Source organism: Vulpes lagopus, chromosome 15 (assembly GCF_018345385.1).
Source record: "Vulpes lagopus strain Blue_001 chromosome 15, ASM1834538v1, whole genome shotgun sequence".
NCBI classification, from domain to species: Eukaryota; Metazoa; Chordata; class Mammalia; order Carnivora; family Canidae; genus Vulpes; species Vulpes lagopus.
This window is the reverse complement of record NC_054838.1, coordinates 35,229,790-35,257,205: the sequence shown is the minus strand read 5'-3', so window position 1 is coordinate 35,257,205 and position 27,416 is coordinate 35,229,790. Positions and strand designations below refer to the sequence as shown.

The window sequence follows — 27,416 nt, the reverse complement described above, 5'->3', positions numbered from 1 at the left end:
TTTTATAAAAATATTTCAAATGGTAAGGTAAAAGAAGCCTTTGTCAAAACTAAGTAGGAGCCAGAGTTCTTAGTTTTGCTTGTTCCAACTGTAGCCATGGATTTGCCATCTGGGAATTTGTAGTAACTGTAAGCAAGTATGTTACACTGAGTCATCCCCCATGGAGTACTGGGAAAACAAGGCCTGGGTCCAGGTTTCCATTCAAGAATTTTATAAAACTGCCTTCTAAGAAGCCCAAGAAATTTTCACAAAACAGATTGGTTTAAAATTTGTACATAGCTTTTGCTTGGATTTGCAATATTAAAAATATTTTTAAGGCTAAAGGAAGAAAATAAAATAATTCATTATCACCTGTATGTTCAGATCCCAAAATACTTCCAAAATTCATGTTTTGTATTATAAATTTAGCTTTACTTCTTATCATAAGTTGGAAGTAAGGAAATACTTGTTCAGGAAACTATGTTATGGTGCATTAGAAATAACTTTTGAATTTGAATGGGAATACATAAGATATTTATATTCTACCTTTAATATTTGTTGATGTGGAACTTTATTTCCGTGGTCTTCAGTTAACTTCATATGAAAAATGGGAGTAATAATAGCTAATGTCTGCTATATAAATTAAAAGACCTTATAACAACATGAACATTTTAAGATGTAAAACATTTTATAAATCTATGGAACTATCTAAATGTAAAATTATAATACTATGTCATGACTCTGAAAGAAAGATTGAGTTTTTAAAATATTCTGGTTGATGGAGTAATAGAGTTTGATCTCAAGTGTTTAAAATAAAATATCGTCTAAAACCTTAAATAACCTGTATGGATAGGAAACCAGATAAATAATAAAAGGGGGGGAAACGCCCAAGAAATAGATTTTCATTTCTTTTACATAAGATTATTTTTAACTGTGTGAACAGTGAATTGAAGAGCTAAATTCATTTCATTTTATCTTCAGTGATCCAGTTATGCATGATCATAATGCTGTTTCTTATTACAAAAATAGCCACCAAATTTAATACTGTGAATATATATGGTGTTATATCTATAATTGGTTTCTATATTTTTAACCACTGAGCTTTATGATCTCAATAATATAGTTGACTAATGGACATTTTCAAATTGTTAAAGTACAGAAAAGAATGTATTTCTTTTATAGTGAATGCATTTCTCTAGTTCTTTATCTTTTCTAGTGTAGACTAGAGTAAAAGTATCTTGAAGACAGGCACTCTTTTACTTACCACTGTATTCTCAGTGCCTGTCATAGAGGGTTTGCACATAATTAAATACATAGTAATTGTGGGTTGAATCACCTAATTTATTTCATAGGAATCACCTAATTTGATGTTTGAGTTAGGCTTTATATACAATTTTAGATTTTTAAATTCATATCCACATTCTTGATAACTAAAGTGATTTGAGAAAGAATTTTGAAGTGTGTTACTTGCCAGAGAAGAAGTTTCAGTAATATATTCAATATTGCTTCTAATAAAATGTACAAATCATTAACATAATCTATTAGTTCTACAAAATAGGTCAGAACACTTTTTATTACTAGCCATTGTAGGAAGCCAAAGGTCAGAGGAAATGTTCTTAATGACCTAAGGCAGATTCTCTCAGCCTAAAAATAATTCCCAAGGAGTTAAGTCCTGTTCCAGTAGATGCTGCATTAACTCTTTCAGGCCACTAGGGTACCGTTGAGTGCACTGAAGCTGCAGTTTACCAAATGGTACCCTAGTGGTCTTACTCTATTACCAGAAGGGCCTATGTCTTTCCAGAGAGCAGTTTCAACATTGGAAAAATCTGGTCCAGTGTGTATTTTCCCAAGGTGATGCTTAAAGGAAATAGCTAGTGCATAGCTTTACCTTGTAGCACACAGTCAATTCTTTGTGTAAATGTACCTCTGAACAATGAAGATGTTCTCTGCTTCCCTTTTGCTTGCCACCATTTCCAGGGGAATTAGAATAGATTATGGTGTAGCTTTATTTAAAAACTTAAATTTGCATAATATAATGTCTTATGTGATCCAATAATATTGGTACTTTGAAAATTAAGGCAGAAGGGGATGTTAGGGATGATGGGAAGCAGAGAGGTTATGAAAGGAAAAGGTCCTATGTATCTTTGGATATCAACAGTATTCCACAGTGAAGTCCCTTGGGCCCCAGTAATTGCTAGATACAAGTGATATTAGCAACAATTGTAGTTCTTTATCTTTAATTTAGTCATGTGGGCTAGCTAGGAGGCAACATTGTTGAAATAATTGTGGCAGTGACTCAGATTTAACATTTGCTACACAATTAGATTTACTTTAGGTCAACCTTAGCAGATCAAACTTTGCCTTCAGCGAACATTCCTTAGATCTATTGTAATTTCATCAAAGAGTGATGAAACATGGTACTAGATGGGGCTTCGTGTTTGAGGAACCATCCCACATTCATTTTTATATTTTTCATTGGTTTTGATGTTTTCTCTGTTCCATGTAACATCAGTTTTATTCATTTAAATCTTTTTTCAAATATCAGATCATCTTCTGATTTGTTCTATTAGCCAAAGTTTAAAGCCCGTCTTTAGTGCCTCATTTCAATACTGCCTTACTCACTCAGTTACTCATTCATGAAATATTTAATGAGTTCCAACCATGTAGCTTCTAAACTAGTTCTAGGAATATAAAAATGAATAAAATTCAGTTGCAGCTTTCAAAGAGTTTTACAGTTGAGTAGGGATGTATATGAATGAATAGTTAATATGTAAAATACTAGTAGCTATAGTAGAGGTATACACAAAGTTCTATAGAAACACAGAAAAACAAATGACTAACTTCAGTCTGAGCTTTGAGGAGAAAAACATATGGAAGAGAAACATTTTAGTTGGACCATGAAAGATTGGAATACTTTTTAAAAGAAGAGGTGGAGTGGAGTGATAAAAATTTCTAGGAAGGTAGAATGTCATGCAGAGTAGAACACAAGGAAGGGAAGAGGACTTGTTATGCCTGGGTATGAAAGCCATGCAAAGAATTTCCAGGAAAGGATAATCAACAGTGTCAAATTCTCCAGAAAAGTCAAGTGAAATACTAATTAACAACTGATTCCAAATTTGACAATGAGGAGGTTTCTAATATTGAAGAGCATTTTCAGTAGAAGAATGAGCACAGGAAATAGTTTTCAATGAAGAAATGGAATTGTATAACAAAGTTGGCACAGAAGAAAATGAATGTTCTTTCAAGAAGATTTACAGGAAAGGAGATTGATAGGATGTTAGCTGGAGGAAGGAGCATGATTTATAAAGACTTTGGAGATTACATATTTTTGATATTTGAAGCTGAGAAAATAATTAGCAAAGCAAAAATATGAAGAAAGTCTCTTTTTAGTAATTTAGTGGAGTATTCTAGCTGATTAGGTATTTATCTGCCCCTCCCTTCTGAATTCTGTGTTTGAGTACTATGGACTTATTTAACAAAATGAGTCATGTAAAAACGGTCAAAGTTGGTATATTTCAATTATATGCAGTGACTATTTGTATTTGTTATATCTTTGCAACCTAAAACCAATATTACCAACTTAAAATTATTTTTCAGACTCAGATTTTAGTTAATTAGTGAATTCTGAAGATCTACCTTCAAATTTACCTTAAAGTTTGCTATCTTGAGGATAAACAGGATTAATTTGGAAATAGCCTCCAGTCATTTTCATATGTGCTCATGTGTTTTCCCATCAATTACCCTTTAAATGGACAAAAACTACGTGTTCTACATTATTTCTGGACCATTTTGCCCAATATTTTTCACACAGATGTCTGGTCATTGTGAATTATCTTAAATGCTTCTCTTTAATGTTGTTACAAACCTTAGACTCCTGCTTCTCAAAGCCTCAATATTGGAGAAGACTATGTGATTGAGATGGAGGCTTTTTTTTTTTTTAATTAGCATCTAACTTTTATGTAGTTTTTTCGTTCTTTTTTTTAAGGGACATCACATCACAATCTAATCTTTCTACTCTTGGAAGATATGACGATGAACATTTCATCTCAGTAGAAGGATATTCACTTAGTAGAGTGTATGATTAAGAAGATCTTAGGAAAAATCATCAGGTTTCCTAGATATCAGGATACACTCATGATGAAAGAGAAGAATATAAAGATTATTTTAATTCTAGGAAATTTTCTTGGAGAGTAAAAGAGAAGGCCATGTCCTTTTCCTAGGGCCATTTCATATTACTAAATAATAGAAGGTCATCTAATAACTACTGAATTAACAAACATGTTTAACCATATTGCTTATAGCATCATTATTTATAATTGCAAAAGCTGGAAATAGCTTATATTGCTATACATTGTGGCTTGTTTATATACTGGAATACTGTACAATAATGGGAATGAATGAATTGCCCATATGGCTGCAACATGGATGAATTTTAATAACAATATTGAGCATAAAATACACAGTAAGATTCTCTTTACACAAAGTTCAGAAACAGGCAAAAATCAAACACTATTATTTAAGGTTATATATATGTAATAAATAGAAAAGCAAAAGAATAATGAACATAAAATACTCTGGGGGTGTTGTGTGATTTAATTGCATGGGTACACCTGATGCTTCAGAGACGTTGATAATGATGCATTGCTTAAGCTGGCTGATTGGTATATGGAGGTTCATTTTGTAATTTTTTAAAAAGGGTATGTATGTATTCATGCTATTTTATATGTATGATATATTTTATAAAAATTACAACATTGGCATAAAGCAGACATAAGTCAATAAATGGTAGGTTATATTATTACTATGATTACTATCTATTATTATTCAATATTTTGTTAAATGAGTCACAGCTTCTATCACAGATTTATTAGATTTTTCCCAGATTTTCTGCTGTTAATAAAGACATGGCATCATAGCAGGATTTTTTTCCCATTTTTTCAAATGATAAAGGAAATATATCAACTTGTATAATTAAAAGCTCTAAATGTAGAGAAGGCTTGGAACATGAACTGATTGAGATGTTTGCAATGCCGTTAAGGTTTATTCTCTATTTCTCAGTGATTCCCCAGGGTCTGTTTTTCTATAAGTTTATTATCTTCAGGCTGGTTTCTGTAGCAAAACGAGTACTTCCTAAGCTTAATAGGGCTCCATGCTTCTTTTTGTATATCAGAGCTGGAGAAAGGATGTCTTTCGCTACAAATATCCATCAAAGTGTACACCTTGGTGACAAAATTCTTACTGGATAAACTTATATCCATGTCCATTACAGTAGGAAATCTTGAAAGGAAAAATATTTAAGCATCTAGGTCTTTTTTTTTTTCTTGAAGATCTTATTTATTCATTGGAGACAGAGAGATAGAAAGAGCATGAGCAGGGGGAGAGGTAGAGGCAGAGGGAGAAGCAGACTCCCCACTGAACAGGGATCCCAAAGTGGGGCTTGATCCCAGGACCCGGAGATCATGACCCGAGCTGAAGGCAGGTGCTTAACTAAGCCACCCAGTGCCCCAACATCTAGGTCTTTTTTTTTTTTTTAAGATTTTATTTATTTATTCATGAGAGACACACACAGAGAGAGGCAGAGACACAGGCAGAGGGAGAAGCAGGCTCCATGTAGGGAGCCTGATGTGGGACTCGATCCCAGGTCTCCAGGATCATACCCAGAGCTGAAGGCGGCGCTAAACCGCTGAGCCACCGGGGCTGCCCTAGGTCTTTAATTATTTAGACACATCTGGGTGATTGGCTAAATCCTCCATCTTCATCTCTGTTTGGAATGATTTTGGTAGAACCCACACTTGTTGTAGAACTTGGACACAAGTTGAATAATTTATTGGTGGTACAAAATAATACAGATCATATCTCCTGAATTTAAAATAGAAATATATAAAATGTATATGAAAGCTAATGGTTTAAACAATTTAGTGTGTCAATATTTCACTTTCCAGATTTCCTTTTCACAGAAAATTTGGCTCTCATTCTCAATTTGTTTTCTGTGATCACTCCTAATTGAACAACTACATAATAAGAATTTACTGGATGTCTACAGTATATCCGTTAATATATTAATACATTCAAAAATATTAATAGTTGTTATTCAAGTTTAATAATAGGCAGTTGCTCTGCTTACATGTACTTTCAGGTTCTTCATGTACTGCCTGATTTCTCAGATTTCATAAAATATTCTTAGCCATTAAAATACATACCTCTGCTCTTAACTTGACAGATGAATTCCAAATACTTAAACTATAACTTCAGATTAGTCAATACTCAGTAATCATTTAAAGTTTGGCTGAGAGAAATGGTAATATTGGAAGATTGCTTTAAAAACCCCACAGAACTCCTAGATTATCTAAATTTACTTGCCTCTCAATCCAGCACTGGTTATTTCCCACTAACCCCCCAAAACTACTTTATTGAAATATAGTTTGGAATGATGCCATAAGTATATCTGGTAAAAGAAACAAAGCTATGAAATCATTTGTCTACTATAATGTGCTATCACCATATTTACCTTTATGAGAACCCAGGAAAGAAATACTTATGTGGCCTCATTTGATTCCTGAGTAGTCAGCCTTGATCTTCTTGGTCTTTTTAAAAATAAGGTCACTGTGAATCAGGTCACTGATTCTGTCTTTCTCCAGTTATAAACTAAGGTTCTTTGAAACCTATTTGTGGCCCTCTAGCATATGTTTAATAGCTAACTCCTTCTGTTTTGTGCAAAATAGTATTGTGGTTTCATTATATCTTTCCTACTTTCTTGTCTTTTTCAACCTCCTAGACTATACATATATGTATAGTTTTTACAATATATTTGGTTATATAGTTTTAAATAACTTGAATATAACTTATAACTTGAATATAAAATATATTTGGTTATATAGTTTTAAATAACTTGAATATAACTTAAATAATTTGAATAACCAGTATTCAAATCTAGTTTGGTCTTTCTGACTTTAAAGACTGTGTGCGTTGCTCTTCGTTGAGTACTCATGATTTGCCAGACACTTTTCTGTTTATGAGGTATTCAAGAATGAATGAGATAGACCCTGCTCTATGGAGCCTTCTTCCTTATGAGGTCAGTAGAAGTAAGCTGGCATAGCTAAGACATGGAGCTTCGAATCTGTTAGGCCTCAGTAGCTGTATAGAAGAATAGCAGAGGGACTGATCAATTCTCACACAATATGAAGCAAGCTGGAAAGAAGGGGCAATTTAGAGAAAATTATATAAGTGAAATGCTAGACAAGATTTCTGCCTCTATAAAATCGTCTCCATAGGAACACAGACCAATTAACAAGAAACAGTTAAAGAATAATTAGAAGCCAAAGTTTTGTTGATGACCTTGACTATACCAGGGTTCAGAGAAGAGCAATAGAGGGTGGATGAGAGCAGCCAGGAAGCTTTACCCAGGAGGCCAGGCTTGAGAGCCTTTGAAAGATGGGAAAATTTAATCAGGCAAAGAAAGGATGGCATTGCATACATAGATTTATAGAATCCCAGTGACTATAATTCAATTGAGACTGTATTCTATAAGCCTCACAGAAAATTGGTTTCATAAAATTCTAGACACTTCTGAGATTATTCTTAAATTTCTTATGTGTATGATTTATAATATCCAGTCAGGTCATAAGCACCAAGAAGCCTAGGCTGTTTCTTTTATTTCTTCTATATTGCCAAAATGTGCCTAGGGCAGTGCTCTAAGCTAACAGTTTCCAGTAAAAGCTTATTGGCCATATGAACCCCTTGTCAATGTATAATAATTATAATGGCTTCTACTTGTATACAGTGATTGTGTCCTAAGTCATTCCACCAATAATATTTGTAGGACTTGAAGCAAAAGTACAAATGGAGACCATGTACTAAATATTTAAAAGTTCTAAGTCAAGCTAACAGATTTTAATGAATATGTTTAGTGCATCTACTTCACATAATCTTACAGAAGGAACATGGAAGGTCAGGTTAAAGTGAGACTTGTTGAGGGAATTCTCAGACTCTTCACAATCCCTGGCCTTAAGGAGGTGACAAAGGAAGAATGGACCTGCCTGGGCTAAGACCCCACTTACACATTTACCCCAACTCATCAGCTTTCTCCAACACTAGCTCAAGACTCACACTTAGAATTATAGACACTCAGCACATTCTTAGAAGTCTTACATTCACTCAAATTTAGGGGGTATATATACCAATGGACTGGTCTACCAACAGAATAAGGATTAGGACCTAGTGTAATCTAGAAACAGGACAGTTTGAGCAAAGGATTCAGGGTCCAATTCTTGGTGGATAGATAACATGTCCTTAATCCCACAGATTTAGCATGGGGAGGAGTTTTTGCTAGAGGAGGGTCAGAGTGGGGCTTTCTAAAGCATGTGACCAGAAGTAGTGGTCAGAAGCACATGACCAGAAGCAATACCTATTTCCAGGTGTTGTGCTAAACAATTGAACATTTGATTGGTAAGAAGAATAGACATTAGGGGCACCTGGGTGGCTCAGTCAGTTAAATATCTGCCTTAGGCTCAGGTCATGATCCCAGGGTCCTGGGACGGAGGCCTGTGTCTAACACCTCTCTGCTTAGCAGGGAGCCTACTTCTCTCTCTTTCTCCCTCTGCTCCCCCGCCCCCACTTGTTCTCTCTTTCTCTCTCTTAAATAAATAAAATCTAAAAAAAAAAAAAAAAAAAAGAATAAACGTTAAATCTATTTAACTGGCCTGTTCAAGTTCTGAAAGGTAATACATAAATGGTGAATTTAGAATTTGGATCCTATTCTCTATAACTCCAAAGTCTCTTTCTTCACTGGAGTGTTTCTTAGATCCAAAAAATTACTTTATTCTGTATTTTCTCTTTCTTTCTTATTGTTCCACTTTAGGTTATGAAGGTGAATGGGGAAGGAGCTAGGGCTGGCAGGTGCAGGGGAGTGACAGCAATAAAGGGCACATGGGAATTTTGAACTAGAAATTGGCAAGAACCAAAAGTAGAAGGGGGAAAGTCAAGAAAGTGACATTACAGACAGAGGAGGAGTTAGGATTAATCCTGTAGTTTTATTTATTTTTTATTTTTTTTAATCCTGTAGTTTTAAAGTACTGGCAACACTCTTTAAATATTTAGATTTCTTTTAAAGGAGAAAAATTTGCATAAGTCATTGGTATTATTATTTTTATTACAGAGATATTACTTGAACACATCAGCATAAAAGAGGCATAACTTTTATTCAACTATTAAACATTAATTTAGAAAACAAATATAAACTAAAAATACTTCATTCATTCATTTATTCATTCAGTCAGCAAATGGTTAGTAGGCATTTATTATAAGCCATGCCCTTGGAGATTTAGCAGTGATAAAGCCCCTTCTCCCATAGAGTTGCATTCTAGTTAGATGAAATGAATATTCACAACATTTACTTAATATGAAGGAATGTTATTTTGCTGAAACAATCTTTACTCACAATTTAAGTACAATTCTAACAGCTTTTGAATTTGGCATGACCATACCTTACCACTTATTCTAAGATGACTCAATTCTCAGACCATTTGTCAATATTCATATTGGTAAGTATCCCATGTACCAATTGGCCTCTATTCTAAAGCATTTATATTTAAATGCATTATTCATTCATCCTAACAGTCAAATAAGTACATGCAATTATAATCACAAGCATTAATATAGATTCTGAAGTCATGTATTAGTACTTAGTTATAGAGTATCATTAAGATGATCCCCAAAATCTTGTTTAATTAAATAGATTATTATACAAATAAATGCAAACTTAACTATATTATAGAGAATTCCAAGATCCAGAGGAAACATCCACAAAACCTGGTTTAACAGATATTGTAATAAATGATGCTATTTTTCTTTTCAGTGTGAATTTTGATTCAGTATGACCTCCTTGAGGGACCTGTTGCTTTAGATACGTATCCACAGTGTTTTTATGTGTCTAGCACAAAGTAGATATATAGACAGGATTTTTGAGTGACTGAACAGAGGATTGACTGAAAAGCTCTGGGTTCAAAAACACTTAATTTTTTGCTATTGAAATCTGCCCACCAGACCCATACTGGCATGATACAGATAATTTTCTTCTGCATTTTTAAGCCTATGGCTGTAAATATGCCAATGTTACAATGTTTTTTATTAAGACTCTTCAAAGTTAAAATTTACAGAATTTGAAAGAGAATTCTCTTCATTTAAATGGAACTCTTTTTATTCAATGATATTTTCCTTTCATTTTTATCCCATGTACAGAGTTGAAATGGTGTCCTGTGTATGTGTGCATGTGTTTCCTCCTTTATTATTACTTTGTATACATTTAGAATGTTGACTAATAGTAATACTCCCAGCATATATCATGTTAATATTTATCCTTATAATAAAATTAAGGCACATTTTATAGGTAATTTCAAAATGCAGATAAGCAAATAATAATATATCACATTCCAACCATGAAGAGAAAGCTGTCATTTTTGGGTATAACCTTCAGTCTTTTACTAATATGCACATATGTTCAAAAGGAAACTATTTATTATTTTAGTATATTTATAGTATAGCATATTTAAAACTTGCAGGGAAGTGCTGGTGTGTAAGAACTACAGCCAGGATGCCAAAAGGAAATCCAAGATTTCTTTGGTTAAAATAGCCACAATATACAGAGCTTGGAAGCGCCTGTATTTTCTGGGAATCTGGGTGAGGAATGGCAAGAAAAATTCTGGGTTTCACAAGTGACTAAGCCAGAGCCTTAAGAATTGAAGTTGGAGAGAAGCAGGATCTTGTTGCTAGGCAACCAGCATTCCAGGAGGAGACCTCCAGACAGCACACCCGCTGTTCTGCCCCCCAGCATGTGACATGTGCTGAGTTTTTGCGAGGATGGCTAGACTCTCTATGCACACTGGCCTCCGAAGTCCAGCATGTGCCTGCCCTGGAACATGCCTCTGCCCTCCTCAGCTCAGTCTGCAGCCCAGATGGAAAAGACAGACAGCTCTGGGACAGATCTTCAGTAAAGCCCCTGTGGGCTTGTACTGAAACTGTTGGGCATGATCTGTCAAGATCTGGCTGTCATTGGCTTTTCCTGTCAATGACTTCAGTGTAGTGGGAGTGAAGAGGAGTCTAGACTCAGCAGGAAAAGCATACTGACAAGGCTTTTCAGGCATATTCAGGACTTGGGGAAAATTGTTGAGGGTAGGGCAGAGGGAGGTGAACAAGGACTGTTCCATCTCTTCTGGGAAGAAAGCACAGAACAGATTGATAGAGAATTGTTAGTGTGACTTTCTTACTCAAACTCTGGTTTTTATAAAAATATGACTAATCAGCATCCCCAAATGCAGTGTCCTGGAGGACCTGAACACTCTAAGGTACAATTAATCATTTGCCTGACACTCAATAGGTAACTTGTATCTTTTGTACTTCTCTGGAGCACAAAGAAAGAAGCTATCAGTTATTGAACTCTTATATAGTATCCTAACCACATGTTCAATATTCAAAGAAGTACTAAAAATATTTTTTTACTTAATTTTAAAAAAAGGCTTAGAGATACTGCAACAATCTAAATCAATCCTATACCCTTCAATTATTTCCATTTATTAACATTGTCATATTTATCTAGAAAATAAAAAGAATTTGATAAGTTTTCAGCAGATTTTTAGGCAACAAAAGTCAACCAGAAGTAATAAGTAGCTATTCACTCATGGTCTTTATTCACTCTACTGTGGTGAGAATCCATATATTTCATGGCAAAACAATTAATTCTGGGGTACCATCTCACACTCTACTGGGGTGTTAAGTAATATATGGTGCATGCCTCTTTGACCTTCTTAAAATCCACATACATGCTCTGAATTCCAAATTACATTTGGCTGTAAAATTTACAGATGAGGGATTACAGGCCTGGGCTTTGTGCTAGATACTACTAGGCAACTGACTTTTCCCCCCTCTAATCTGCATAGTAATTTTATAGAGAAATCATTATCTATACTTTGTAAGTTCAGATACACTAAAGAATTCCCCCCCTCCCCCAATGTCACATCATTAATAAGTGGTAGATCTCGGATTTAAACCCAGGTGCATAAGGCTCTATCTTAGGGCTTTCCACCACACAGTATTGCTTCATTTCACTATCCTTGTATCTTTGAGAAAACTGAGTTTATAATATATACCAAGGTTGCAATGGTAAATTTAGGGTCGGATTAGAATCTTACTGCCTTGGGGGTCACCATGGTTTGCTTCCCTCTGCCTTATGTCTTGACAAGCAGGAGTTTTGTGTAGATATCTAGATCAGTCCCCGCGTCAGGGATGGATGAATCAAAACAAAGGAGGTGGATATACATGCCATTCTTGAGCACCTCAATTCCCTCAACATCATGGCTAACCATAAGGGCTTTGCTTTGGAAGACCTCCACTGTTCATAGATTTCTAATCTTGCCTTCAGGGTTTACTAGCTCCATGTTCTTAGCAAGTTCTTTAATCTCTCAAAGCTTTATTTTGTTTATCTCTAACAAGAGAGAGTAATTCTTAAATTATGGAGTGGTAAAAAAATTAGCATCATGCCTATCATACAGTCAGCACTAATCAATATGAGAAATTATTATTATTATTTCATTTGCTATTTGCCCTCCTATGCTCTGACAGTGTCAGTAGTGGGGTAAGTCTCACAAAGGTCTCATTTCTGTTCTCTCCATTTTTTTTCTTGTCTATAGTAATACCCATTTTGTCTAATAATGGTTAATTATAATATGATCAGTTAATATTCCCCAAGCCTTCACAGATTTCCACAGCTCTTGGTAATGTTGCCATTTAATATATTCTAATAGCATTTGTTCTCTTTGCTACTGGCTGCCACTTAGACTCCATAGCATTATAGTATTTGCCTTTTTAAGTAACTATGGATATTAGGATCAATGTCTTTTTCTTTTTTATATCTTTATTAGTGATAAACCACAATAGTTAGACCCCTGAAAAATATCTAAATAAACATCTATGATTTGAATATAGAACTTTAATGTATCCTGTGGTTTACTCCAGAGAACTTCTGAATTTGAATTGGGACGCTTGAGGCCTTAAGTCAAAGATATGAGACATGGATTACCCACCTTCCCTCTTCTGTGGAAGACATTAAAATTTAGTTGTGCCAGTCATCCAGATGCACTTCAGAAGCTTTTTAGCTGTGGTCAAGGCATGCTTGGCCAGGGGATCAAAACAGAAGCTCTGGATGAAGCATTTCTTACTTACCATTTCTTCCTCCATATTGAACATAGGACAGAAGGATTTAGATGAAACAGAGCCAGCCAGGATTAGTTGATATTCCTGGGAAGCATGAAGGAGGAAAAGATAGCTACTGATGATCCTCAGACTGAGAGATGCAGGAGGGAAGCTAAGATGAAACAGGCCTCTTTTCCTGGAATTGCAAAAAAGTCTAAAAAATAACAAAATACATTAACAAGAAAAATCCTTGTTTGATAATTAACCCGTAATGGGCTATCGTGGAGGGAGAAAAAGAAAAAAGAAAAATATGAATAAGAGAGCTAAAGGTTTACTATTGTTGCCGCTGTTGTTATTCATAATATTATTTCAGAGAAACTTTCAACTCCCAGAAATAGTCTTTCAGATAATGGATTAATATGGGGAGATTTGAATTAATTAAATGCAGTTTAATAATCATGGATACTAGTTACATCAGATGTAGTGGTCATGCTAAGAAAATGGAGACAGGGATCCCTGGGTGGCACAGCGGTTTGGCGCCTGCCTTTGGCCCAGGGCGCGATCCTGGAGACCCGGGATCGAATCCCACGTCGGGCTCCCTGCATGGAGCCTGCTTCTCCCTCTGCCTGTGTCTCTGCCTCTCTCTCTCTCTCTCTCTCTCTCTCTGTGTGACTATCATGAATAAATAAATAAAATCTTTAAAAAAAAATAGAGACAGACAAACCCCTTTAGTTTTAACCTAGAAGACAATCTACTACAGGCAAAAACATAGGGTGTAGAGGCAAATAGACCTGGATTTGAATTCCCACTTCACTGATTTCTAGGAACATGACACATGGGCAAGTAACTTAACTTCAAGACTCAGCTTTTCCACATGTAGCGATCAAAGGGTGATACTTGGTAGATTATAATTATTGCCCTGATTTAATGAAAACCTTATTTAATGCCTATTCTATTTATCCTGGGTAAGTGGGCTAGGCTGGATCAGATTAAGCCTCAAACTTTTGTATTAACATGTTGTCACCAGTGGAAATTGATATAATCCACATCAGAAGGGAATATAGAATTAATAGAGGCATCCCAGTTGTAATAAACTCCTTTTAGACTTTTTATGAATTTTTGCCACTTAAAGATTTTCTCCAAGTATGAATATAACCAGATGCTCAGTGATAAAATTCAAATCCCAAGACTTCCCAATATCTATAGATGCCAGCATTTTCACTTTCATTATCAGCTATCCAGTAAGTTTGAATTAAGCATTTCACTTCTTTTAAGGGAGGCTGTTTTGCTTTTGTTTTAAATTATAACCTCACATCCGGATGTTTCCAGTCTACTTCTTTGGAGAGCAATTTTTATGATTAAGAAGTTAATTTTTTTTTCTTCAACGTGAACAGATGGTGCTTTTTAGTGTCTTTTTTTGAAGGTGCTCCATATCTTATGCACAGCAGAACCTAAAATATGAATTGGACATTGTATAACTGAAAATACATGGAAAAAGAAAATTTCATGGTTTAGAGTCTACATTAACTCTTCCTCCTTACTGGAAATTTATTCTCTTTGTTCTAGTAGCATTGTTGGGTCACTTGACAGTGAGATCTGAGTGAGAATTTGAGCATATATACTTCTTAGAAACTTGAAATGACCTAAAGATTAATATTTTTAAAAAGTTTCATATAAACCATGCTTTATGATAAATCCTCCAAAATTATGGTTTAACATGCTTAATCATTTGCATTGATGATTTGATTGTGTTTGACAAGGTCAAATGTGAAGACTAATGGACACAAATATATTCCATTAGGCATTCTTTATTATCCTCTCCTGAACACTGTGTTTTCCACTTCTGCAGATTATTGGTTGCCAACCAAGTGAACTGCTCAATTAAGGGTATGACAAATGCTTAGCAAATGAAGTGGCTTGGCTCCTTCATGTTACACCGTTGTTTTTTTTTTTTAGATATATTCCAATATCATACAGAGAATGTACAAATATATTTTCATGAGCTGTGGCTGTAGTCCATCCAAATCATTTCTGACAGTGGCACCAAGAGATGTTTGAGGGTAAGCATGGGAATGGTCTTCTGTTTCCCAACACAGGTACAGGGTCTGGAATCTCCCTTTGACAGAAACAACTTCTAACCACTTTCTTTCTATTTCCTACACATTCACTAGCCATACATAATAGATTGCTAGGAGATACATGACAAAATGATGTTTTTATTTCTTCTTTGATAGTCAACAGGTACATATTTATCCTATATTATAAAAATGTAGTTCTCCAGAAGAAATTTGAAAGTAGCCCTAGGAACTGCCTTGGGAGAAGCAAAAGAAGGCAATTGACAGAGATTTATGATACAAACCTTTTGCACCCTAGCAACTACCCTCAGGTTGTGTTTCAATGTTGCCCATTCTTTTTTTTTTTTTTTTTTCTTTTTTTTTTTTTTTTATTAACTTTTATTGGTGTTTAATTTACCAACATACAGAAAAACACCCAGTGCTCATCCCGTCAAGTGTCCACCTCAGTGCCCGTCACCCATTCCCCTCCAACACCCGCCCTCCTCCCCTTCCACCACCCCTAGTTCGTTTCCCCGAGTTAGGAGTCTTTATGTTCTGTCTCCCTTCCTGATATTTCCCAACATTTCTTTTCCCTTCCTTTATATTCCCTTTCACTATTATTCATATTCCCCAAATGAATGAGAACATACACTGTTTGTCCTTCTCCGATTGACTTATTTCACTCAGCATAATACCCTCCAGTTCCATCCACGTTGAAGCAAATGGTGGGTATTTGTCGTTTCTAATTGCTGAGTAATATCCCATTGTATACATAAACCACATCTTCTTTATCCATTCATCTTTCGATGGACACCGAAAGCAAAAATGAACTATTGGGACTTCATCAAGATAAGAAGCTTTTGCACAGCAAAGGATACAGTCAACAAAACTAAAAGACAACCTACAGAATGGGAGAAGATATTTGTAAATGACATATCAGATAAAGGGCTAGTTTCCAAAATCTATAAAGAACTTATTAAATTCAACACCAAAGAAACAAACAATCCAATCATGAAATGGGCAAAAGACATGAAGAGAAACCTCACAGAGGAAGACATGGACATGGCCAACATGCACATGAGAAAATGCTCTGCATCACTTGCCATCAGGGAAATACAAATCAAAACCACAATGAGATACCACCTCACACCAGTGAGAATGGGGAAAATTAACAAGGCAGGAAACAACAAATGTTGGAGAGGATGCGGAGAAAAGGGAACCCTCTTACACTGTTGGTGGGAATGTGAACTGGTGCAGCCACTCTGGAAAACTGTGTGGAGGTTCCTCAAAGAGTTAAAAATAGACCTGCCCTACGACCCAGCAATTGCACTGTTGGGGATTTACCCCAAAGATTCAGATGCAATGAAACGTCGGGACACCTGCACCCCGATGTTTCTATCAGCAATGGCCACAATAGCCAAACTGTGGAAGGAGCCTCGGTGTCCATCGAATGTTGCCCATTCTTTAAAGCCTTCCATGACCTTCCAGGGTTAAGCTGATTCCTCCTTTCTTTTGACACTCCTCTAAGGGATTGATGTTTATGAGTTCCTCTCTCCAGCCTTTGCTCCATGGAACAAATCTCTGTCTTTCAGGTCTCTAAATCTCCAGAATCAAACATTTTACCTAGTGAATAGTAGACACTCATAAACATTTGTGGAGTTTGTTTAATTGAATTTCCAAGTGGAGTATCTTTTCTTGAATCTGTTGAATATCATTCTGTCACTGCTTGTGTTTTGTCTCTGGTAATGACTTGAAAATCCATTTAGTCCTTCTGGCCAGTGGATCATTAAATCCTTCCCTAGAACACTGTTTCCTAAAGGGTTGATGGAATGGTGGTGGTAGTTTTCACAGCTAATAGCAGGAGTTATGGTAATGAATATTTAATATGTGCCAGACACTGTGCTACATGCTCATCCTATGAGGTATATTTTATCTCCCTTTTACAGATAGGGATACTGAGGCTTTAAGGAACTAAGCAATTTGCCCAACCTGATAGGGCCAGTAATATGCAGAAGCAAGAATTAAAGTCCTTATTTGATTTCTATGGTATTAAACATTATTCTCTATTGTCTTCTCCTATGTCTGCCTTTGTACATGTCAGAAAATCAATAGATGCTTACAGAAATCTGGCTTATTAAATTGTTCTTTGAATACTCACAAAACTTTTCAAAGTCATTTCAGATAAAATCATTTCCCTCCAGTATGTAAACAACTTTTGCTAGAGTGCTGGTCTTTATGAGGTTAATGGCTGTTTTCTGTTTTGCCATCTAGATTTGTTAATGAAAATGAAAAATGGAGGTTAGGAGCAGAACAAAACCTTGTTAAAGCAGTACTAACATCTATGTATTGAGTAATTTAAACAGTATTACTGAAAATGGATGTAGAGTTAGTGTGTGTGCATATATATGTATATGTGTATATATATATATATATATATATATATATATATATAGTCTGTTAATCAAGTTAGTAGTTTGTTGATCAAGGTTACATTGAATGGCTACCCATTGCTCACATTGCTTTTGAGTTTCCCTAGGAAACCAGCTAAACCCTAAAGCTAAAATGCTTAAATAGCTCTGAGGATTCTTATACATAATTTTATCATTTATTTTTGTTTATCTTTATTCAACCCAGGTTTGGATTTTTTTTTTTACCATTTGGATTTTTTTTTACCTTTTATTTATAAATTAAAATTCAATGATTGCATAGAGACCATAAAGGTTTTTTTTTCCCACTTCAGACAAGTCAATAACTGTAAGATTTAATAGCCTAAAGATAAAATGGCTCAATTTTAACCAGAAAATGCTTGACTAAGATAACTGTCTAAAACCAGATTATGAGGCCATTTGAAATTAAATGTTTTTTTCCTCCAATCATTGTCTATAGCAATGGAATTCTTTATTTGATAGCAAGGAAGGCAGTATCCTGTCTTGTGTTTTGATTTGGGGGGATAAATATGCTCTAAAATGTATATATCATTATGTGTAAATAGCTTAGACTACTCAATGTGCTGTTGTTCTCAACATGATACTTGTAATGAAGTGGTTAAGCAATACTCTTTGGATTTATAGGTGCCAGGCTAATGCATAATATTTTGCCACAAGAAGTCCTAGGGTACCTACGTTTCTGCACAATTTACAATTTCCTGCCAAAAGGACTTAAAATGCCACAAAGCACAGATTCTACAGGGTGAATGCACACCCAGACACAGAACATTTTAGTGTCACTCACTTGTTGCTTATGTTCTGCTGAGGGCAATGAAAGAAACAGGCCTCCAGAAGAAATCTGATAAGAATTCAGTCACTTAAGTTAATGGCATTTTGAGTATGACAATGATTTAAATAAGTTCTCTGAAGTAAGCAGTGAACATCCTGGCACTGATGATTTGGGTCAAGAATTGCGGCTGCCAGATTTTTCCTCCAATCACACCCACATGGGTTAAGGGTGGGTGCATCATCATTAGTAATTAGTGAGGAGAAATCGAAGAATGGGGGCTGATAGGTAAACAGTAAGAGCTCTTTTAAAGGTCTGTATATATTTCTCTTTTAGGAGTGTGAATTTCATCCTCCATAAAATCTTTTGTTATCTTGAGAAGAATTTGAGTTAAATAAACCAATCAAGACTCTGGTGCCCAGAAAGAGCCAATCCAGACACACAGATCATATACCTCTCCCTGCCATTACTGTTTGCAAGGGAATAAAGATAAATATAATGTATTAAAAACATTTTTGAAAATAAGACTGCAAATTTCAAAGATCAATCTTAAATCATTCACAGTCACTGAAAAGAGGACTGAGCAGTCATTTCTCTGGGGCTGCAGGGCCCTCAGGTGCTGTCTCAACACTCCTCTGATTCCTCTCCTACTTATCACAAATGACCATTGCAGTATCTATTCTTAACCTTCCTATTCTCCTTGTATGAGTTCTCATGTCTTGTCACTTTTTGACTTGTAGGGAGAAAAAACAATACAAAACAAAAAACAATAGCCCCAAATCCCTGATTCTAGGAAGGAACAGACATGCTCCACAGCATTTTTGTTTTCCTTTCTGCCTTTCTTTTGGTTTCAGCCATAAGCTCCTTCCCCAAGAATCTGTTTTCCTTAGTGCTTGGAGTTGACATATTTGAGGAGCATGCTGTAAATTTCCTGTAGGAAGTTTGGTACTGACACATCCTTCATTTTATTTGTGTGTAGTTTTTGGGAGTCTCCTTAAGGAAGGAGAATTATACCGTTTGAAGACATGAGGCTTAAAGTAGTAAATGTTTCCTTTCATTTCGAAGGCTGCTACCATTCCTTTGAAGTCAATGAGAAATTCTGTAAAGCAACCAGCATCCTATAAGGGTAACTCAAATATGAAAACAAGAGTGACAAATCATTATAAATTTAATATATTTATTTGGAAAAAGACATTTAAAAAGCCCAGAAGATGGAGTATGCTCCCTGTTTTGGAAGCTTTCAGTGATCCTAGATCACATTCTGGGCTATCCCTGTGTGAGCTAGCATTACAAGCTATCAGAGATTAAGGTCTTTAGTCTTTGTGCTATCTCCGACTGCTCACTTATTACTTCTTACCACCTGCCTTCCTGATTTCTCTACCAGGCATCATTATCACTGTATCACAGTTGGCCTTGCACAGTGGTTCATACCTGATGGTGACACCAACCCCCTAGGCACCTGTTAGAAATGTTTGGTCACATTTCTGTTTGTTTAGATGACTGGAGAGAGCTATTGGCATTTAGGAGTTGGCCAGAGATGTTAAGTACCCAGCAAGGTATGAGATGACATATACAACCGTCTACCCAGGATATAGGTGGCACTGCCATTAAGAAACACGGGGCCTCTAGGATTAGCACCCCACTTTTGAGAAGACTAAGCTGGCTCTTGACTTTGAGACACATTATTGATCCTGGATTCTTACAGTATGCTTCAGGCCTTCATCAGTGATTGGCCTGTGATCTTCCTCATTCGGCTTCAGCTGGAGAGGGGAGGAATATTTGACAAAGAAATTCCAAAAATGTTCTTGTCTTTGTTTATAGGCTTCCCTTCTGTTGGGAAGCAGACAATGAGAACTCAGCTCTTTGCCAGTTTGTAGATACTTGTATGCCTAGATGCCTCCAGCTAGGAAAGTGAAAACTCACACTAGGCAAGGAAAAGGAAAATGAATGCTGTAATCATTTATTTTTATTGCTGTTAAAATGCCTCCAAAGAAAAGGAAAAGTAAAACATCAGTGCTGACTGATGTTATAGGTATTAGTGTTGGCTAAGGTGCTTAAAATGCAATGTTTGTATAAAGAGGGGCATAGAGAAAAGATTCCTATTGATGAGATAGCTATTTTATCTTTTCATAAACAATCAGTTCACTCATAGGAGATGAAGAGGCATTGTAATAAAGTATCCAAGTGATAATTTGAAAGGTAGCAGGAAATAATGTAGAGAAGTAACATTTGATCAATTTCAAGGTTCTGGTCCAAGATGATGATGTAGGAAGACCCAGAAACCACCAACTCTATAGCTATCAATGAAACAATTTGCTCGGGGCAGGGGGAGAACCTAAAGTAAAAAAAAAAAAAAAAAAAAAAAAACTGGCAAAGCAGCCCCCTTCGCATCAGGTACGTGAAAGGGAAACCATATATTTTTAAAAATATTTTATTTATATATTCATGAGAGACACAGGGAGAGAGAGAGGCAGAGACACAGGCAGAGGGAGAAACAGGCTCCATGTAGGAAGCCCAACGTGGGACTCGATCCCAGGACAACAGGATCATACCCTGGGCTGAAGGCAAGTGCTAAACCACTGAGCCACCCAGGGATCCTGAGGGAAACCATATTGAAGTGGATAGGAAAGGCTGAGAAACAGTCTCATCATAAATCCCACCCCCTGGTGTGGTGACCCACAATCAGGAGGGAACTCAAAACCCAGAGCTGCTTCTTGAGGAGCAAAAAGGGTTTGTGCTCCACATTGGGCACCCTAACTTTTAAGATTAGCACCTGGGAGATGAGTCCTAAAACATCTGGCTGTGAAAAAGAAAAGTAAAGTTCTGAAACCATGGGGGGACAGGAGAGGTAAAGAAGAGACCAAAAATTGACAGAAGTAGCAACCAAATTTACATCAGTCAATTAAGTACTTGAGTTGATTATCATGTTCTGATCTACTTTGGGAAACTGGTTATAGGTTAAAAAGAAAGAGCAACCAAAAAAGCATATCCAATTTTTTTCCATTCCATAAAACAAAATAAGGCTTTTAATAAGGTTTTATATCTACTTACAGAGTCCCTCACATCAATATTTTAAAATATTACTTAAAATGTTATGATATGAGCAAATCTGATGTAAAACAACAACAAACCTAGCATTATATCCTATTATCTCGATTTTTGCTGAAACCGTTTACAACTTCCAGAAACAGACATGCCAAATATCTGAAACCATGTCTATAATTACCTCCAGAAATGATTTGACATAGTTCAATTTTTCTTTTTCTGTATTTTGCTATTTCCTTTTAACCTCTTCAATTGAATTTTTAAAAAGTGCTAAAGGTCTTGGGAGTGAATAACAAGTTATTTTGAGTTTTTAAAGTTACATCTTGGAATGTTTTCAAAACCAAACCTTGTAACCTATTGTCAGGATAAGATAATAGGAGGCTTTGCAAATGTCAAGGCAAAGGTCACATCTGGCACTTTCTTCCCCAGGTCTGATCAGCAGGCACTTTCTAATTTTTGTTGTCCCCAGTTTACTTATGCCCTAACACTACTCTGATAGTTTGAAGATATGATGACAAATTATATACTTTAGTTGGTTGCAATATGCTGCAGTTTTATTTTTGATGTGTTCTCACATTCCTCATACTGTTATTTATAATTACCTCTGGCCCACCAAATGTAAGCTCCATTAGCTTTTTATCTCTATCTGTAGTGTCTAGAAATGTGCCATGCCTAATAGTATGTGCTCAATAAATGCTTATTGAATAAGTGAATAAATTGATGGTTCATTTTCTTAAATATTTCATACTGCAAGTCTAGAGATCATAAATTCTTGGAAGAGTTTGGGCCATACTAAATTATGTGTACTTTCCTCAGAGTCAACTAAAACCAGTACATCAAGTGTTCTGAATGCTCTTGAATACTGTGGGAAAAAGGCTGAATTTTTTTAACCAAGCCCATGAGCTTAGTTTTAGATGTTCTGCTTTGGAATAAAGAAATGTTAGAGTACTTATTATGTGGAAGATGTGGTCTATATTATACTATGTAATTAATAAATTCTCATTTATATAATCATCTTCAAGGCAATATACTTACACTTTAATAATTTTACATGGATGTAAACTGGAAAGGTGGAAATACACCTTTCAAAAAATTCAGGATAAACCAACCGTGTTTTAGGCTGTCTGTGCACTAAACTCCCTCATGTGTCATTTAATTTGTTGGGCAGCTGGCAGACTGACATAGGAGGAGGGGTTCTGAAGGAAGTCACCAGGATAGCTGGGCACTTTACTGTCTACATGTTTCAATAGGGATTCCCAGTTGGAAGTGATTGATGCTTTGAGTAGGCACTCAGTTCCCCTGAAGTCTTTGTCTTAGAGGCAAGAGTGAACCAATTCTGCCTTCTGCTGACTTTTTCCTGCTTATTTTCTTAGTTAGGCTCTGGGTTCTCCTTTGTGCAGCTTTATAGTTTCTTGATCTAGTAAGTATTTGCTTTCTCTCTGGTGAGTTGTTTCCTCTCCATTCATCCTCATCTACTATGACTACTGTATTATCCTGTCCCAAGTGATTCATAGTATGATTGTTTAAAAAAACAAAAAAACAACAATCACTTCATAATACTCTTATTTTTGGCTTGCTTGTTAAAAGTCTTTGAAGTTGGTTATTTTTATAGGTTTTCACTGATTTGGAATTTTTCTAGAAACATCTGTTAGTATAAACTATGATGGACATTTTTTTTTTTGTCCATTTGAGTACCATAATTCTGTGCTATAAGAAAGAAGTTGGGATTAGAAGGATCTTGATATCATTCATACTTGGATTAAAGTGTATTTTGAGCCTATTTTGAGCCAAAATGTATTCTGGAATTAGATTAACACTTAGTAATACATTGGCAGTGGCAGCCTCATATTTATGGTAGAGAATATTTTCTGATGCATGTCTGTGGTATCATAGGGATTGTCAGTAAATAGTGTGTTATCCTTGCACAGGGGCCATGCTAATCTTCTCTCTATTGTTCCAACTTTAGTACATGTGCTGCTGAAGCAAGCACAGGATGCCAATAAATAATAATACTTACAATTGAACCTCCCAGTCCTATAACTCAATACTTTTGCTTCATGCAAACAGACCTAGTTTTTGCCTTCCATAATCCCAAAACCACATTGTGCATATGTAATCAGATTGACATGTATCTCTCCTCTCACCCTGTTTCTTGACATCTCAATCATTAGAACACACACACCACATATGAGATCACTGCTCTATGAGCTCTCGTTTAGCACTCTATCCAAAATGCATTAGCTTAATTGCCCTTCTAACCTGTTGTGATATATAACTGTCATGAGCATTCAATAAGTTATGAATTTCTAGAAATCAAGAGTTAGCTTATGCTTCTTAATAGTCCAAAGTGTCAAATATCTCCGTGGGTTTTTTTGTTTTTTAGTTTGTGTTTGTTGTTTGTTTTTGTTTTGCCATTCAATAAATATTTTTAAGCATCCAACTGAACCAAAAATTTCATACTGTGAGGCAGTAGTTTTGTGGAGTCATTCAAGGAGCAATCTGTTTTTGCTAATGGCATATGACTATCTTTGCTGGTTGACTAATGGTCATTGTGGTGATTATGAGAGACCCAGAGGAGCTAGAGAAAGGAGACACACAGTCCAAAGGAGCATAATTATTTCACAACTGTTGTGTTGTAGAGGGTACTCTTATTTGTGGGAAGCTTCATATTCATGCTGATCAGCAAAGACCTAGCAATTCATATTTTACAAACACAATCCAACCTCAAAACTATATACTGAGATCTTTCCATTGTGAAAAAACTGGAGTTCTGGTCCCTGCTGTGCTGTTGAAGGACAGCTAAGCAGGCTTTGGAATGGTGAACCCATCCTTTTGCAAGTAGGAAATCAGTAGAGATAACAGGCTCATCATGGTCTTTGTCCAACTCACTATAGAATTCACAATTCACTTTAGAAAATATTGACTGTAGCTGATTTGTTAGATTTTTCCCTTTAGAAATGATTTTCCATTTCCATGATGACTGGATAGATTTTATTTATTAGCCAACATAATGAGCTGACAACTTGTTATAAAAAGCTACTTATATTAGCTATTCATTCTTGGGAAAGTTGCTTCTTTAATTATCAGGAATTTTATTTAAAATGTGAAGTTTGGGGAAATGTCAAGAAGAAAGAAAGGGTGATTTGCAAGTGAAAAGGAAAGGGAATCATGACTTTTCTTCTACTTCCATTGAAGTCTGTTCTTCCTTTAGATCTTATTTGAGAACAGGAATGAGAGAAAGCAGATCCTGTATTCCTGAGTGATGGTGATATGTAATAATGGTAAAAAAAAAAAAAAAAAAAAAAAAAGGAGAGAGAGAGAGAGAAGAATTAGAGGGTTGAAGGTAGCATGGGATTACTTGGAAAGAGAAAGGAAGACCATGATATTCATGAAGTATTATCAGTGGTGCTGCAACCCCTCCCCTTGCCTTGCCTAGGAGCTAAAGTATTCATATGGGGTTTAAAGCCCTAGAGTCCTTAGTGTTCCATTTGGCATATGTATTTTCCTTGCACCTGAAGTCCTCAGCACTCTTAGTCTATATCCTCTCCCAAGGTGCTCTTACTCACTTCCGTGACACCCAAATTTATATTTTCTACCGAAACTTTTCTTCTAAATTACTGACCTATCCAATTGTCTTCTCAGCAGCTTCTCTTTGATGCCTTACAGGAGCATCAACCCAAAATATCTAAAACTGTTATCAAAATATCATAGTTTGGGGACTTTGACATGATAAATATTCATGGTGTGTAAAAGCATGATACATAACTGTAAGATCTTACATTAAAATGCTTACTTGTGTAGATAGATACACACACGGGACCTAGAAGTCAAACTGTAAACTGCTTGTGATTATGGATGACTTTGTTCTTTGCTTCTTGTGTTTCTCAGTTTCCTTTTATGCACATATTAACTTTAAAAAAATAAATTTTTAAAAAACCTAAAAAAAACATCTAAAACTCATTTTATGATTTTCTGCTTAAGAAATCTATTTTTCTAGCATTATCCATCTCAGGGATTGTCCCTCCTGCCCCATCCTTTGACATTTGATCAAGCCATATACCCTGATTTATCTTCCTCTCTCATTGTCTTTCACCTATTACTTACGTTTAACTCCTAAATATTTCTGAATGTGTCATTTTCTCTCCATCTCTGCTATCAGTCTAAGCCATCATCATCATCTCTCCCATGAACTTCTAACTGGTCTCACCACATCATTCTTGTCCCATGCCCATCCATATTGCAAATAGTAGCCACAGTGAGATTTATAAGAGACAAATCTGATTACAATTTGTCCCTGCTTAAAATTTGTTGATAGCATTACATTTTTTAAAGATATACTGTATAATCTTTTAATGACAGGCCACAAAATTCTGGATGATCACTTCCTGCCAGCCTTCTCTCATGCCAGGCTTTCTTTCCCACCTTGTACTATAGCCTCACTGCTCTTTCTTTCAGTTCCCCAAATATATCAAGTTCCGATCCCATATTGGAATCTGTACATGCTTCTTCCTTTATTTGGAACAGTCTAAGGATTTTCCATTGTGCTGTAACCTTAATAAACACATCTTCAAAGACTTCCTTGATATTATAGATTGAATTCTGTACCCCCCAAAATTTGTATGTTGAAGCCCTAACTTCCAATGCGGTGGTATTTGGAGATAGGGCCTGTGGGAGGTAATTACACTTAGATGAGGTTATGAAAATAGGGCCCACATGATAGGTTTAAGGCCCTTATAAGATAGATAGCAGAGTGTTCTCTTTTTCTGCCCACCCCTCTCCCTGCATCTCTCTGTCTCTCTCTCTCTGCATGTGAAGACATAGCTAGAAGGCAGTTGTCTGCAAGTCAAGTAGTGAGCTTTTACCCAGAAACCAATCCTGCTGACACCCTAATCTTGAATGCAGACTCTAGAGCTGTGAGAAAATAGATTCCTATTTGTCAAGTCACCTAATCCATAATGTTTTGTTTTGGCAGCCTGAGCTGCCATGAACTAGTCAGGGTTCCCTTTTATTCATTCTCAGAGGCTTTGTACTTTTATTTTTGTCTTCCCTGTTAAACTTTAAGCTTGGTAAGGTTTTTCTTGAACACTGTTCTGTTTCCAGTCCCCAACACAGTGTCTGGCATATTAAAATTATATGTTAAATGTTATTTGTGGGAAATATACAATTATTGTACTTCCTTAAAAAAATTACTTCCTATCTTGGTCTGTATTTTTCTTAATAAAACCTCATCACAAAAAGGCATCCCCTCCTAGAGTCCTTTAACTTCATTGACAGCTTCATCTGCTTGATGCCATAATAATCTTCTTAGCAAACAGATGGGGAAACCTGGCAGTGGTGGTTGGGTTATTGAAACCAAGAATCTTCATCAGGCCTCTTGCTTCTAGGAAAAATGGCAAAAAAAATGCCATGGTTTAGTTTTCTCTAGAGTTTACCTCCATGTTTTTACTTCTTTGACACTTTCCTTGACCTTTAAATATAAGATGATTAAAGTGAAGGATGGTATCTTTAGCATTTAACTATCCCTATAAGAATATACAGCCCCATGTTCTGGGGACTATTATACCACCGGCCATCCCTCAGTTGTCAGCTGACCTGATAACTTATGCAGATGAGGACCAGTTAGCTAATCCTTACTATTGTTAAAATTAAAGTCATTCTTTTAAAAGTGATGACTAAGGAACCCAAAGGCCAGGTGTTGTCCAATGGACCTCAACATACTTTTTGTAAATTCTATAGAAAAGAGTAGGGATTGCTAAAGCTTTACTGAAGATTTTTACAAAATTTCTGAACAACAGTGAGTAACTCTCCTGTAGTTTTTTTAGGGAAACTTTGACCTCTCATATTGAAATGGTACAAGTGACAGAGGATATTATGGCTTTCCATGCTTACAGCTCAACTTTAGTTGTCCTGTCAAGGCTTTGGTATATATATTAGTTTACTAAT

At 35.8% G+C, this 27,416-nt stretch overlaps 1 protein-coding gene and 1 non-coding gene across 9 annotated transcripts in view; one reads left to right on the top strand and one right to left on the bottom strand.

The window, feature by feature from the left end:
* Positions 1-27,416, top strand: part of DLG2 (discs large MAGUK scaffold protein 2) — a 1,981,735-nt gene that overhangs the window by 635,855 nt on the left and 1,318,464 nt on the right. The gene's annotated exons all lie outside the window — the stretch shown is intronic.
* Positions 23,357-23,463, bottom strand: LOC121476721. Its single transcript, XR_005984010.1, has one exon. It is a non-coding gene; the product is annotated as a U6 spliceosomal RNA (small nuclear RNA).